Consider the following 14,905-nt stretch of genomic DNA (forward strand, 5'->3'; position numbering starts at 1 on the left):
CTTCTGGGTATTTATCCAAAAAAAAAACAACACTAACCTATAGAATCTGTTCTCTATGTCTGCATTTCCACTGCTGCCCGGAAAATAAGTTCATCAATACCATCTTTCTAGATTCCATATACCTGTGCTAAAACACGATATTTATCTCTTTCTGAATTACTTCCCTCTGTATAATACGCTCTAGGTTCATCCACCCCATTAGAACCGAATCAAATGTGTTCCTTTTAATGGCTAAGTAGTATTCCAGTGTACATATGTACCACCGCTTCTTTATCCATTCATCTGTCAAAGGACATTTAGGTTGCTTTGATGTTCTAGTTATAGAAAATGGTGCTGCAATGAACACTGGGGTACATATAACAATCTAGAGGGGTGGGAAAGGGTGGGAGGTGGGATGAAGGTTCAAGAGGAAGGAGACATTTAAAAACCTATGGCTAATTCATGTTGATGTATGGCAGAAATCAAACCTATATTCTGAAGCAATTATCCTTCAATTAAAAATAAATAAATTTTTTAAAAATACTAACTCAAAAAGATATATGCACCCCCATGTTCACTGCAGCATTATTTACAATAGCCAAGATATGGAAACAACCTTAGTGTCCACCAATGGATACACAGATAAAGAAAATGGTGTGTGCGTGTATTAAATAGTCAGTGTTAGTCGCTCAGTTGTGTCCAATTCTTTGCAACCCCATGGACTGTAGTCCACCAGGCTCCTCTGTCCATGGAACTCTCCAGGCAAGAATACTAAAGTGGGTAGCCATTCCCTTCTCCAGGGGATCTTCCCAACTCAGAGATCAAGCCCAGGTCTCCTGTATTGCAGGCAAGATTCTTTACCATCTGAGCCACCAGGGAAGGCCTGTGTGTGTGTGTGTGTGTGTGTGTGTGTGTGTGTGTGTATACACTCACAATGGGATATTACTCAGCATTAAAAAAAAAATGAAATTTTGCATCTGCAACAACAATGACCTTGAGGGCATAACACTATGGAAAATAAGTTAGAAGCAGGTGGAACAAAAATAGATTCAAAAAACAGTAAGTGAAATATGCCAAAGAAAGACAAATAGTGTATGAACTCACTTATATGTAAAATTTAAAAGCAAACAAAATACCAAGCTCACAGATACAGAGAACAGACTATTGGTTGCCAGAGGCAGGGGGCAGGGGATAGACAAAATGGGTAAAGGGGAACAAACTTCCAATTGTAAAATAAGTTATGTGGATTTAATATACAACAGTGCAACTATAGCTAATAGTACTGCATTGTAGGGGTCCCCAACCTCCAGGATCTAATGCCTGGTGATCCGAGGTGAAGCTGATGTAGTAATAGAAAAAAAGTGCACAATAAAAATAATGTGTTAGAATCATCCCAAAACCACCCCCACCCCCTGTCCAGGTTTGCAGAAAAACTGTCTTTCACAAAACCAGTTCCTGCTACCAAAAAGGTTGGAGAACGCTGTATTTGAAAGTTGCTAAGATGGAAGAAGGACTTGTGCTCATCTGCTAAGAGAACACCAAAATCGCACCTAGCTGTTGAACAACCATCGACAGGAGGATGCTGGAACCCACCAAAAAAACATACCAGTGTCCAAGCACAAAGGAGAGGCTGCAAAGAGAAGCAGGAGTGGCACAATCACATTACAATTAAATCCCAAACCCACCAGGTGGGTGTCCCACACACTGGAGAACAATGATACCACACAAGTTCTCACACTGTTGCAAAGGTTCCAGGCACCACATCACTTTCCAACCTGAGGATCCGGCAAAGGACTGGGAATCCCCAGGGAATCTGACTTTGAAGGACAGCAGGATATAATTACAGAACTTCCACAGGACTGGGGGAAACAGAGACTCTTGGAGGGCACAAACAAAACCGTGTGTGCACCAGAACCCAGGGGGAAAGAGCAGTGACCTCACAAGAGACTGAGCCAGACTCGCCTGGGAGTGTCTGAGGAGCTACTGCAGAGGTGTGGGTGGGCACTGGCCTGGCACAGGGACAGGGGGACTGGCAGCAGAAGCCCAGGGAGGCGAATACTAGCGTAAGTCCTTTTGGAGACAGCCAGTAACCCTACCATAGGGCTATAGATTCCAGGACTGGTTGCCTCAGGTCAAACAACAGGGAGGGAGCAAGCAGACAACTGCATTGAAAATTTACTGAGCACGGTGCTGCCCACCAGAGCAAGACCCAGTTTTCCCCACAATAGTCTCTCCCATCAGGAATCCTGCGCAAGCCTCTTATTCTCATCCATCATAGGGCAGACAGAAGCAGCAAGAATTACAATCCCACAGACTCCAAAACGAAAACCACAATCACAGAAAGCTAACCAAAATGATCACATGGATCACAGGCTTGTGTAACTCAATGAATCTATGAGCCATGCAGTGCAGGGCCACCCAAGACGGACGGGTCATGGTGGAGAGTTCTGACAAAACGTGGTCCACTGGAGAAGGGCATGGCAAATTACTTCAGTATTCTTGCCTCAAGAATGCCATGAATAGTATGAAAAGGCAAAAAGACATGACACTGGAAGATGAGTCCCCAGGTCGGCAGGTGTCCAACACACTACTGAGGAAGAGTGGGGAAATAGCTCCAAAAAGAATGAAGCAGCTGGGCCAAGGCAGAAACAAAACTCAGACGTGGATGCGTCTGGTAGTGAAAGTAAAGTCCATGCTATAAAAAATAATATTACACAGGAACCTGGACTGTTAGGTCCACGAATAAAGGCAAACTGGAAGTGGTGAAGAGGATAATGCCAAGTGTAACTAAACATCAACATTTTAGCAATCAGTGATCTAAAATGGATAGGAATGGGCAAATTTAATTCAGACAACCATTATATCTACTACTGTGGGCAAGAATCCCTTAGAAGAAATGGAGTAGCCGTCACAGTCAACAAGAGAGTCAGAAATGCTCTACTTGGCTGCAATCCCCAAATGACAGAATGATCTCAGTTTGTTTCCCAGGCAAAACATTCAACATCAGAGTAGCCCAAGTCTATGCCCCAACCGCTAATGCCAAAGAAGTTGAAGGTGAACAGTTCTATGAAGACAAACAAGACCTTTTAGGACTAACACCAAAAAAAGATGTCCTTTTCATCATAAGGGACTAGAATGCAAAAGTAGGAAGTCAAGAGATACCTGGAGTTAATAGGCAAGTTTGGCCTTTAGAATTGCCAAACTACCCTATTACTCCAGGTATCACTTGACTAGCTCAGGTGGTAAAGAATCCACCAGCAATGCAGGAGACCTCGGTTCGATTCCTGAATCAGAAGATCCGCCGGAGAAGGGATAGGCTACCCACTCCAGTATTCTCAGGCTTCCCTGGTGGCTCAGCTGGTAAAGAATCCTCCTGCAATGTGAGAGGCCTCGGTTCAATCTCTGGATTGGGAAGATCCCCTGGAGAAAGGAATGGCTACCCACTCCAGTATCCTGGGCTCGAGAATTCCATGGAGTGTGTAGTCCATGGGGTCGCAAAGAGTCAGACACAACTGAGCGATTTTCACTTTCACGTCACTTTTTACTTTCACTTTTGGCCTTAGACTGCAAAATTAAACAGGGTGAAGGCTAACAAAGCTTTGCCAAGAGAACACACTGGAAATAGCAAACATCCTCTTTAAACAAAACAAGAGACGACGCTATACATGGACATCACCAGTCAATACTGAAATCAGATTGATTATATTCTTTGCAGCCAAAGGTGGAGAAGCTCTTTACAGTCGGCAAAAGCGAAACCTGGACCTGACGGTGGCTCAGATCATGAGCTCCTTGTAGCAAAATTCAGGTTCAAATTGAAGAAAGTAGGGAAAACCACTTAAGCCATTCAGATATGACCAAAATCAAATACATTATGATTATACAGTGGAAGTGACAAATAGATTCAAGGAGTTAGATCTGGTAGACAGAATGCATGAAGAACTATGGATGGAGCTTCGCAACACTGTACAAGGAGTCAGTGACTAAAAACCATGCCCCAAAAAAAGAAATGCAAGAAGGCAAAGTGGGTGGCTGAGGAGGCCTTACAGATAACTAAGGAAAGAAGAGAAGTGAAAGGCTAAGGAGAAAAGGAAAGGTATACCCAACTGAATGCAGAGTTCCAGAGAATACCAAGGAGAGGTAAAAAGCCTTCTTAAGTGAACAATGCAAAGAAATAGAGAAAAACAATAAAATGGGAAAGACAGATCTCTTCAAGAAAACTGGAGATACCAAGGGAACATTTCATGTAAAGATGAGCACAATAAAGGAGAGAAACAGCAAAGCCCTAACAGAAGCAGAAGTGTTGGCAAGGATACACAGAAGAACTATACAAAAAGGTCTGAGTGACCCAGATAACCACAATGGTGTGGTCACTCACCTAGAGCCAGACATTCTGGAGTATAAAGTCAAGTGGGCCTTAGGAAGCATTACTGTGAACAAAGCTAGTAGAGGTGATGGAATTCCAGTTGAGCTATTTCAAATCCTAAAAGATGATGCTGTTAAAGTGCTGCACTTAATATGCCAGCAAATTTGGAAAATGCAGCAATGGCCAAAGGACTGGAAAAGGTCAATTATTCCAATCCCAAAGAAAGGCAATGCCAAATAATGTTCAAACTACCACACAACTGTGCTTATTTCACATGCTAGCAAGGTCATGCTCAAAATCCTTCAAGCTAGGCTTCAACAGTATGTCAACTGAGAACTTCCAGATACATAAACTGGGTGTAGAAAAGGTAGAGGAACCAGAGATGAAATTGCCAACATCTGTTGGATCATAGATAAAACAAGAGAATTCCAGAAAAAACATATATTTCTGCTTCAATGACTATGCTAAAGCCTTTGACTGTGTGGATCATAATAAACTGTGGAAAATTCTTAAAGAGATGGAAACACCAGACCACCTTACCTGTCCTGAGAAACCTACGTGCAGGTCAAAAAGCAAAAGTTAGAACTGGACATGGAACAAGGAACTGGTTCAAAATTGGGAAAGGAGTACGGTAAGGCTGTATACTGTCACCCTGTTTATTTAACTTCTATGCAGAGTACATCATGCAAAACGGTGGGCTGGATGACTCACAAGCTGGCATCAAGACTGCCAGTAGAAATATCAACAACCTCAGATATGCAGATGATACCAATTTAACAGCAGAAAGTGAAGAGGAACTAAAGAAGCCTTTTGATAAGGGTGAAAGAGGAAAGTGAAAAGGGGGGCTTCAAACTCAACATTCAAAAAAACTATGATCATGGCACCCAGTCCCATCACTTCATGGCAAACAGATGGGAAAACAACGGCAACAATGACAGACTTTATTTTCTTGGCTCCAGTATCATTGCAGAAGGTGACTGCAGCCATGAAATTAAAAGACGCTTGCTCCTTGGAAGAAAAGCTATTAATAAACCTAGACAGTGTATTAAAAAACAGAGACATCACTTTGCCAACAAAGGTCCATATAGTCAAAGCTATGGTTTTTCCTGGGTCAGGAAGATCCCCTGGAGAAGGAATTGGCAACCCACTCCAGTATTCTCGCCTGGAGAATCCCATGGACAGAGGAGCCTGGCAGGCTAAAGTCCATGGGATCCCAAGAGTCAGACACAACTTAGCAGCTAAATCACCACACCACCATGTATGAATTTGAGAGTTTAACCATAAAGAAGGCTAAGCACCAAAGAATTGATGCTTTCAAATCTCACAGTGCTGGAGAAGACTCCTTTAAGTCCCTTGGACAGCAAGGAAATCAAACCAGTCAGTCCTACAAGAAATCAACCCTGAATATTCACTGGAAGGACTGCTGCTGAAGCTCATGCTCCAATATTTGGCCACCTGACACAAATAGTGGACTCGCTGGAAGAGACCCACACGCTGGGAAAGATTAAGGGCAAGAGGAGACAGGGGCAACAGATGGTTGGATGCCATCACCAACTCAATGAACACAATAAGCTTGAGCAAACTCGGGAGATAGTGAAGGATGAGGGAGCTGGAGTGCTGCGGTTCGTGAGGTCACAAGGAATTGCACACGACTTAGGGATCAAATAACAACAAGAGAGTAGATATTAAAAGTTTTCTTTACAAGAAAAAAAATTTTGTAAGTATATATGGTAACAGGTGTTAGACATATTTTGATGGTTATTTTGCAAAATATACCAATACTGAATTGTTATGTTGTATGCCTACACTTGGAGAAGGCAATGGCACCCCACTCCAGTACTTTGCCTGGAAAATCCCATGGATGGAAGAGCCTGGTAGCTGCAGTCCATGGGGTCACTGAGGGTCAGACACGACTGAGTGACTTCACTTTCACTTTTCACTTTCATGCATTGGAGGAGGAAATGGCAACCCACTCCAGTGTTCTTGCCTGGAGAATCCCAGGGATGGGGGAGCCTGGTGGGCTGCCGTCTATGGGGTCGCACAGAGTCAGATACGACTGAAGCGACTTAGCAGCAGCAGCATGCCTAAACTAATACGTTGTATTCAATAATTAAAGATGGAGTGTGACTTCTGAGTCTGGGTCATAAAAGACACTGCTGTTTCCACCCTACTCCTTCTTCCCCTCTCATGTGCTCTCTCTGATGAGGCCAGCAGACATATTGTGAGAAGCCATCTGAAGAGGAGGGCCATATGGAAAGGAATTGGAAGACACCTCTGACCAACAGCCATCAAGAGAATGAATCTTGTCAACAAGCACATGAGCTTGGAAAGAGATCGACCCCCAGTTGAGCCTCAAGGTACCTATTATACCTTGACTGCAGCCTTATGACAGACTAAGAGCCAAAGGGCCCAGATGAGCCATACCTGTATTCCTAAACTACAGAAACCATGGGATAATATACGGCTCTTGCTTCAAGTCACTATGTTGTGGGTAATTCATTACACCACAATAGATAATTAATATGTCATCTGGAACTAATTGTGTTTTCTCAAGTGCCTACTCCATTCTAAGCCTTGTTCTAAGCTCTCTGAGAATAACAATTAAGTAGAAAAGCTCTTTTGCCTTTGTGGAGCTTACATTCTAGTAAAGAGAAAGAGAAAAAAGAATTATAATCAATTAACACTCTAGGATATTTGACAGAGTTAAGTGTTATAGAAAAAAGAAAATATAAGAGCATGGTAAAGAGGAGTGTTTGGGGCAGTATAAAGAAAGACAGCCATGTGGATACTTGAGGAAAAAGTATTCCTGTGGAAGAAATGGAATATAAAGATTCTGAGGCAAAAACATGCACGGCTTCTAAACAGCAAGACCAGTGAAGAACAAGGGAACAAGAGGAGGCTAATTAGGAATCAAGATTGGAGAGGGGTTCATATAGACCCATTAAACTTCTGCTCTGAGTGAAAAAGGAAGCCATGAAAGGAATGTTAAGACCTGACTTGTATTTTCGCTTTTTGCGTGTGTGTTCACCCTCTACATTGCCACCAATAACCTTTCCCTAAATACAACTTACTGGTGTTTTTAAAGGATCACTCTGTCTGCTGTGTTGAGAACAGACAGCAGGAAAACAAGGAGGAAGTGCTAGGAAATAAAAGACTCATGAGAAATATCCAATAAATAGCAAGGAAAGATAAGAAAGCCTTCCTAAGTGAACAATGCAGAGAAATAAAGGAAAACAACAAAATGGGAAAGACGAGAGATCTCTTCAAGAATATTAGAGATACCATGGAAACATTTCATGCAAAGATGGGTACAATAAAGGACAGAAACGGTATGGACCTAAAAGAAGCAGAAGATACTGAGAAGAGGTGACAAATATACACAGAACTATACAAAAAAGATCTTAATGACCCAGATAACCACAATGGTGTGATCACTCACCTAGAGCCAGACATCTTGGAGTGTGAAGACTAGTGGGCCTTGGGAAGCATCACGAGGAACAAAGCTAGTAGAGATGACAGAATTCCACCTGAGCTATTTCAAATCCTAAAAGATGATGCCATTAAAGTGCTCTGCTCAATATGCCAGCAAATATGGAAAACTCAGCAGTGGTCACAGAATTGGAAAAGATCAATTTTCATTCAATCCCAAAGAAAGGCAATGACAAAGAATGTTCAAACTACTGCACAATTGCACTCATTTCACATACTAGCAAGGTCATACTCAAAATTCCCCAAGCCAGGCTTCAACAGTACATGAACTGAGAACTTCCAGATATACAAGCTGGTTATGGAAAAGGCAGAGGAACCAGAGATCAAATTGCCAACATCTGTTGGATCACAGAAACAGCAAGAGATTTCCAGAAAACATCTACTTCTGCTTCACTAACTACACTAAAGCCTTTGACTGTGTGGATCACAACAAAGTGTGGAAAATTCTTAAAGAGATGGGAATACCAGTCCACCTAATCTGCCTCCTGAGAAACCTGTATGCAGGTCAAGAAGCAAAAGTTAGAACTGAACATGGAACAACAGACTGGTTCGAAATTGGGAAAGGAGTACATCAAGGCTGTACATTGTCACCCTGCTTATTTAACTTTATGTAGAGTCATCATGTGAAATGCTGGGCTGGATGAAGCACAAGCTGGAATCAAGATTTCCGGGAGAAATATAAATAACCTCAGATACACAGATGACACCATCTTTACGGCAGAAAGCAAAGAGGAACTAAAGAGCCTTTTGATGAAGGTGAAAGAGGAGAGTGAAAAAATTGGCTTAAAACTCAACATTTAAAAAACGAAGATCATGGCATCCAGTCCCATCATGTCATGGCAAATAGATGGGGAAACAATGAAAACAGTGACAGACCTTATTTTCTTGGACTTCAATATCACTGCAGATGGTGACTGCAGCCGCGAAATTAAAAGATGCTTGCTCCTTGGGAGAAAAGCTATGACCAACCTACACAGCATATTAAAAAGCAGTCATCACTTTGCCAACAAAGGTCTGTCTAGTCTAAGCTATGCTTTTCCCAGTAGTCATGTATGGATGTGACAGTTGGACCATAAAGAAGGCTGAGCACCAAAGAATTGATGCTTTCAAACTGTAATGTTGGAAAAAACTTTTGAGAGTCCCTTAGACTGCAAGGAGAGCAAACCAGTCAATCCTAAAGGAAATCAATTCTGAATATTCATTAGAAGGACTGATGCTGAAACTGAAGCTCCGGTATTTTGACCACCTGATGCGAAGAACTGACTCATTGGAAAAGACCCTGATGCTGGGAAAGATTGAGCAGGAGGGGATGACAAAGTATGACATGGTTGGATGGCATCACTGACTCAATGGACATAAGTTTGAGCAAGCTCTGCAAGATGGTGAAGGACAGTGAAACCTGGCATGCTGCAGTCCATGGGGTCAAAAAGAGTTGGACAGGACTGAGTGAGTAAACAACAACAACAAGAAATATCAGCCCCCTTATCTACCTTTATAGCTATAGTGGTCACAGCCTAACCCAGCTCAATGCTTTCTGATGCAAAATAAAGGATTTGTCTTGTCCTTTTTTAAAGCTTTAAACTGTAGATGACAACAAAAAAGGCAAAAGGCCATTTAAGGAAATACCAGTCTCTAGGAGGGGTGGTCTAAAGTTAGGATCTTCAGTCAAGGGAGGAATCAAAGCAGTAGGAATTTTCACTGCTGCTGCTAAGTCACTTCAGTCGTGTCCGACTCTGTGCGACCCCACAAACGGCAGCCCACTAGGATCCATCCCTGGGATTTTCCAGGCAAGAGTACTGGAGTGGGTTGCCACTGCCTTCTCCAACGGATTTTCACTAGCAAAGATTATTCCTAAGATAAACACAGTATGCTTCAATAAATTAATGCTCATGGAAATTTCTTTTCATTTTTATTATTTCAATTTACAAACCAATTAAAAAAACTATTTTAAAAATTCTCGTTATCTATTCCATAAAGTACTAGTATTTTCCACAAATAAACCATGAACTCTTCACCAGTTATCACATTAGAAATTTTAACTACTTCCCATCTTCCTATTTGCTGTGGCTGAGTATGCAATGCAAAGAACTAGCCTCTGCTGCCCCCTACTGGAGCCACATTTTGCTACCTAACTCTCCCACAAATAAAATCTGACATTCACCAGACACAGCCAGACAAGTAAGGCTCAGTTGAAATACTGCTGGGATTTTACCACTACTCTGAAAAACCAAAAAGTATCTTTTACCTACAAATTCTAAACTGTTTATATATACACAATTACATATATATAAATTCCCATCTTCCACCCACAGACCCCTACTTTCCAAAAAGCAGTTTAAAAATTAGGAGTATTTGATGTGTAATGATTTTCATTCCCAAATCTTTTTATTTTCAACTGAGCATTTTTATAAGAAAGAGAAGATCTTTGTTTTATGAGTACCAAAACCTAAAAGCCCTAAAGACATTTGCTTTTAAGTGGTAGAATGTATCGCAGGATAGAGCTTTATAAAACTGTATTCATTTCCTTGCCTCTCTTGCCTCTAAATGAAACCATTTTGTTAAAAGGGGTGTGGACAGTTAAGAAAAATAGAAATCTCTCTAAATTGCTAAAGATCAAAAGAATTTTAAATAGGTGAATAAATTAAAACAGAAAAAGCACTTAAGGCAGCAAGTACCTAAATCACCGTTTATTTTTAGCTAAAATACAGAAAGGGAAAAAAAGGATTCCCCCAAACTGAAGCTATTTTGCCACAGTGAATGCATTTACCTGTTTTCATATATTATAGTTCACTTTCAAAAGCAAGCACTATATGGCAACCTAAGTTTAATTACAGCATATACACAGGATTTTAATTAGTTTCAAATTTTAATTTAGCCTTTATTCAATTCAATTATCCAGTCTGATGGCCCATGAAACTTTCTAATTATCTCTAAGTCCATTAACAACAACTTTTAACTGTTTGCAGTTTGGTTATTTTTTTTTATTAGACTGCCTAAGGGAAAATAAGCATTTATGCTGAACTTTTCCACTAACTATACATCTAAAACAATCAACTGAAAATATTTTTAATTGGTTACAAAGGGTCAAACAGGCTTGTGCTTTCAAAATTAATGACCATAACAGAAACTGCATTACAATAGTTTTTCAAATTGATATTCTCTCTCCAAACACAATCATTGTGATGTTGTACCACCTCTTCATCTCCACAGTTAAAACCAATTTAATGCTCACCATGGCATGTTCAACTATGAAAGATTTTTAACAACTCTTCAGGAACACAAGCACCCTGAAATATCTCCCCTTCTTGGATCTTTTTCTGATATACTGAGATATCCAATAATCTTCATACAGGATGGATAATTTTAAAACTCTGCTAAATGTATTCTACAAAGTAATCCGTTTACCCTGTTCATGCCCACACAACTGACACATCTAAAAAGTCTCTCTGGCCTTGTCCAATACAGTAATGAGAGATTATATCCACCTATCCAGAGGCCCACAGGGCCACAAAATGCAAATATACGCATGGGTACATGTAAAAATTCATACATGCTACATATTCACTGAGGTGAATTAAACAGTGGTGAAATATTAATTCCATTAGCCACTACTAATGATTTCTCTAAATAACTCACTACAAAAGATAATCCAAAAATGTACCCAACACAAAGACCGCTTCTGTACCAGGTACCTTCTTATAAAATGGAAAACAAAGTTGCTGGTCTACCCATGTCCCATTTACTTAGATCCAACTAGAAAACAAAAGGTTAACGGTCTAAAGGCAAATCAGTCTGAATGCACAATGAAATCATACACAAAGCCTAGTTCTAACTCTATTACTTGCTCAAATTATATAATTAATTACAATAAAAAGATTTACTTTTGCATCCTCTAGTACAATCACTTTCACTTTTCACTTTCATGCATTGGAGAAGGAAATGGCAACTCACTCCAGTGTTCTTGCCTGGAGAATCCCAGGGATGGGGGAGCCTGGTGGGCTGCTGTCTATGGGGTCGCACAGAGTCGGACATGACTGAAGTGACTTAGCAGCAGTACAATCTTACTGTTAAATAGTTTTATGTTTCACTATTATATTATTCTCTCCTCTCCTTCAGCCCACAGGGTAAATTTGAATCAACTGAAAAATGTTTAAACATTAAAACAGCTCATGAAAATTATACAATAGCTAGGACATGGAAGCAACCTAGATGTCCTGCAGCAGATGAATGGATAAGGAAGCTGTGGTACATATACACAATGGAGTACTACTCAGCTATAAAAAAAAGAACACATTTGAGTCAGTTCTAATGAGGTGGATGAAACTGGAGCCCATTATACAGAGTGCAGTAAGCCAGAAAGAAAAGCACCAATACAGTATACTAATGCATATATATGGAATTTAGAAAGACAGTAATGACAACCCTATATGCAAGACAGTAAAACAGACACAGATGTAAAGAACAGACTTTTGCACTATGTGGGAGAAGGCAAGGGTGGGACAATATGAGAGAACAGCATTGAAACATATTTATTACCATATGTAAAACTTATGACCAGTGCAAATTCAATGCATGAAGCAGGGCACCCAAAGCTGGTGCTCTGAGACAACCCGGAGGGACGGGGTGGGGAGGATGGTGGGAGGGGGGTTCAGGATGGGGGGACACATGTACACCCACGGCTGATTCATGTCAACGTATGGCAAAAACCACCACAATATTGTAAAGTAATTAGCCTCCATTTAAAATAAATAAATTTAAAAAATAGTTCAAGAAAATTAGAAAATAAAATAGCAAGGAGGAACTCTACATCTTGTTAAGGTATAGAACAGGAAAAACTTCCACTTCAGCTCAAACAAAAAAACTCACCAAACACAAACAAAAAAAAATTTCCCTTTAAAATCATCCAAAAATGGTGAGTGCGTGCATGCTCAGTCACTCAGTCATGTCTGACTCTGCAACCCTTTGGACTGTAGCCTACCAGGCTCCTCTGCCCATGGGCTTCTCTAGGCAAGAATACTGGAGTGGGATGCAAACAGTGAATACAAAGAAAATTTTAAGAGAACTAACTCCAAAGAGACTTCCTAGATGAGCAAAGGATAGAGGACGCTTTCAAATTTTAGTCCATTGGTTGAAATGGGTACAGGACAGGTAGAAGAGCAAGCCTGCTGGCAAATGATGGACTTTCTTAGATGAGGATTTAATCTTGGGTCTTAAGGATCCTGACACCCCTGGGAACTCATTAAACTGAAGTTAGTGTTTTAAAAATCAGAAATAACTGGTCCATTTAAACCAACAGTTGATGTCTCTTCCATCATTAACCAAAAATGTGTCATTGGCATCCGCATTATAAATACTCATGCAGTTCTGATGAAAGAAAATGCAAAACAAAAGAGATAGTTAATCACAACCAATTTGTGGTTAATTATAACCAATTACAACCTTATTGTGATTACTATTTAGGTTGTTTCCAAATTTTTAAAAAGCAAAATGTAATCACATTTAAAGAATCTCATATTTGAATCTAAGTGAGGTAAAAATGTCTGTCAATAAGCTCACACCTAAAAATCTTACAGAATTCCCTGAAAGAAAACTTTCATTAGTGACTCAGAAAGATTATAACCTCTCAGTAGACAAAAACGTCTACTTCTCTTTGTACATTTAAACCCAAGAGAGTTGTCATTTGCTCTCATGACTGCAACAAAATTAGAGATAGAAGCAAATAATGAATCACATTCTACTGAAATTACATATTTTACTGTTTGTATTCCCTCTAGGTTTCAAGATGAAAGATGTCAGAATCGTGTCTGTTTTGCTCATTATATTGCCTACTAGGTACAATGCCTGGCAATTAATATGAATCTGTTAAATCCATATAGAATAAATGAGTGAGTAAATCTAGATTACTCTCAGTTCTAATGTCTATTTTATGGTTTTATTATATGAACCTATGGTTCTTTGGTTCAACAATTTTAAACAAAACGTATTTTAAACATATACTAGTAATAGTTGATAGAACTTTCCACAATGATAAAAAGGTTCTATACCTGCTCTGTTCAATATGGTACTAACTACATGTGTTTATAAGCAGTTTAAATGTAACTAGTGTGAATGAGAAACTGAATTTTTACTTTAATTTTACTAAATTTAAATTTAAAAAGTCACAGGTTGCAAGGGGCTGCAATACTGCACAGCACACAGACCACTCATTAAGTTTAGGGAACAATATTTAATTACAGACTAGGGACTCAGTGTTTGGAGATGCATAGGGGAAAAATCACATTTTAGAATATGGACATGTAGAATTTTTGAATTTTCTAGTAGTCCCACCTTCAAAAAAATTATCAAGATTAGATGGTATTTGAGTCTGAGTTAAAATACAGAGAGATATATGTTAGTTAATAGAGAAAGAAATATCTTCTATCAAGTTGCCTCCCAAGAACTTGTATCTGCCAATCAAGACTGAACCCAGCTGTTTCTCCTCAGTGAAGTTTTCCTTCTCTACTTCCTCTGGAGCGCCACAAAACTTCTGTCAATACCTCTAACACTGTATATGCCTGTACTATAGACTGTTTTAAGGTAACAACTTCCTTAATGGAATGCACACTATACCTTATATTTGTGCAGAAGCTCACACCAGGCCTAATCCAGTACCTCACATATGGCTGGTCTTTCATACATGGTTACTTAGTGAAAAAAGAATGAAATCTGGGGTCAAAAGAACCTGAGTTCTAGTTCTGTTTCTGCCATATGTTTAGTGATCTTGGGTCTAACACTTAATTGGTTATTCCCAATTCTTATTGGGAATGTCAGTAAGATGAACATCCGTATAGAAACTTTATTTTCTTAAGATCAATTTCTGGATATAAAATTACTGAGGTAAAAGGAAGAACTCTAAGTACTACCAAACCGTCAGTAAAGAGACCACGTGCAATGCAGAAGACCGCTTGCAATGCAGGACACTTGCCTGCAATGCAGGAGACCCAACCCGGGTTTGATCCCTGGGTTGGGAAGATCCCCTGGAGAAGGAAATGGCAACCCACTCCAGCATTCTTGCCTGGCAAATCCCATGGACAG

General features: G+C 40.0%; 1 protein-coding gene across 1 annotated transcript in view; it reads right to left on the reverse strand.

Annotated features, from left to right (window-relative positions):
* The window catches only part of DDX10 (DEAD-box helicase 10), a 318,321-nt gene that overhangs the window by 265,120 nt on the left and 38,296 nt on the right, over window positions 1-14,905 (reverse strand). The gene's annotated exons all lie outside the window — the stretch shown is intronic.

This window comes from Bos indicus x Bos taurus, chromosome 15 (genome assembly GCF_003369695.1).
Source record: "Bos indicus x Bos taurus breed Angus x Brahman F1 hybrid chromosome 15, Bos_hybrid_MaternalHap_v2.0, whole genome shotgun sequence".
In the NCBI taxonomy this organism is placed as follows: Eukaryota; Metazoa; Chordata; class Mammalia; order Artiodactyla; family Bovidae; genus Bos; species Bos indicus x Bos taurus.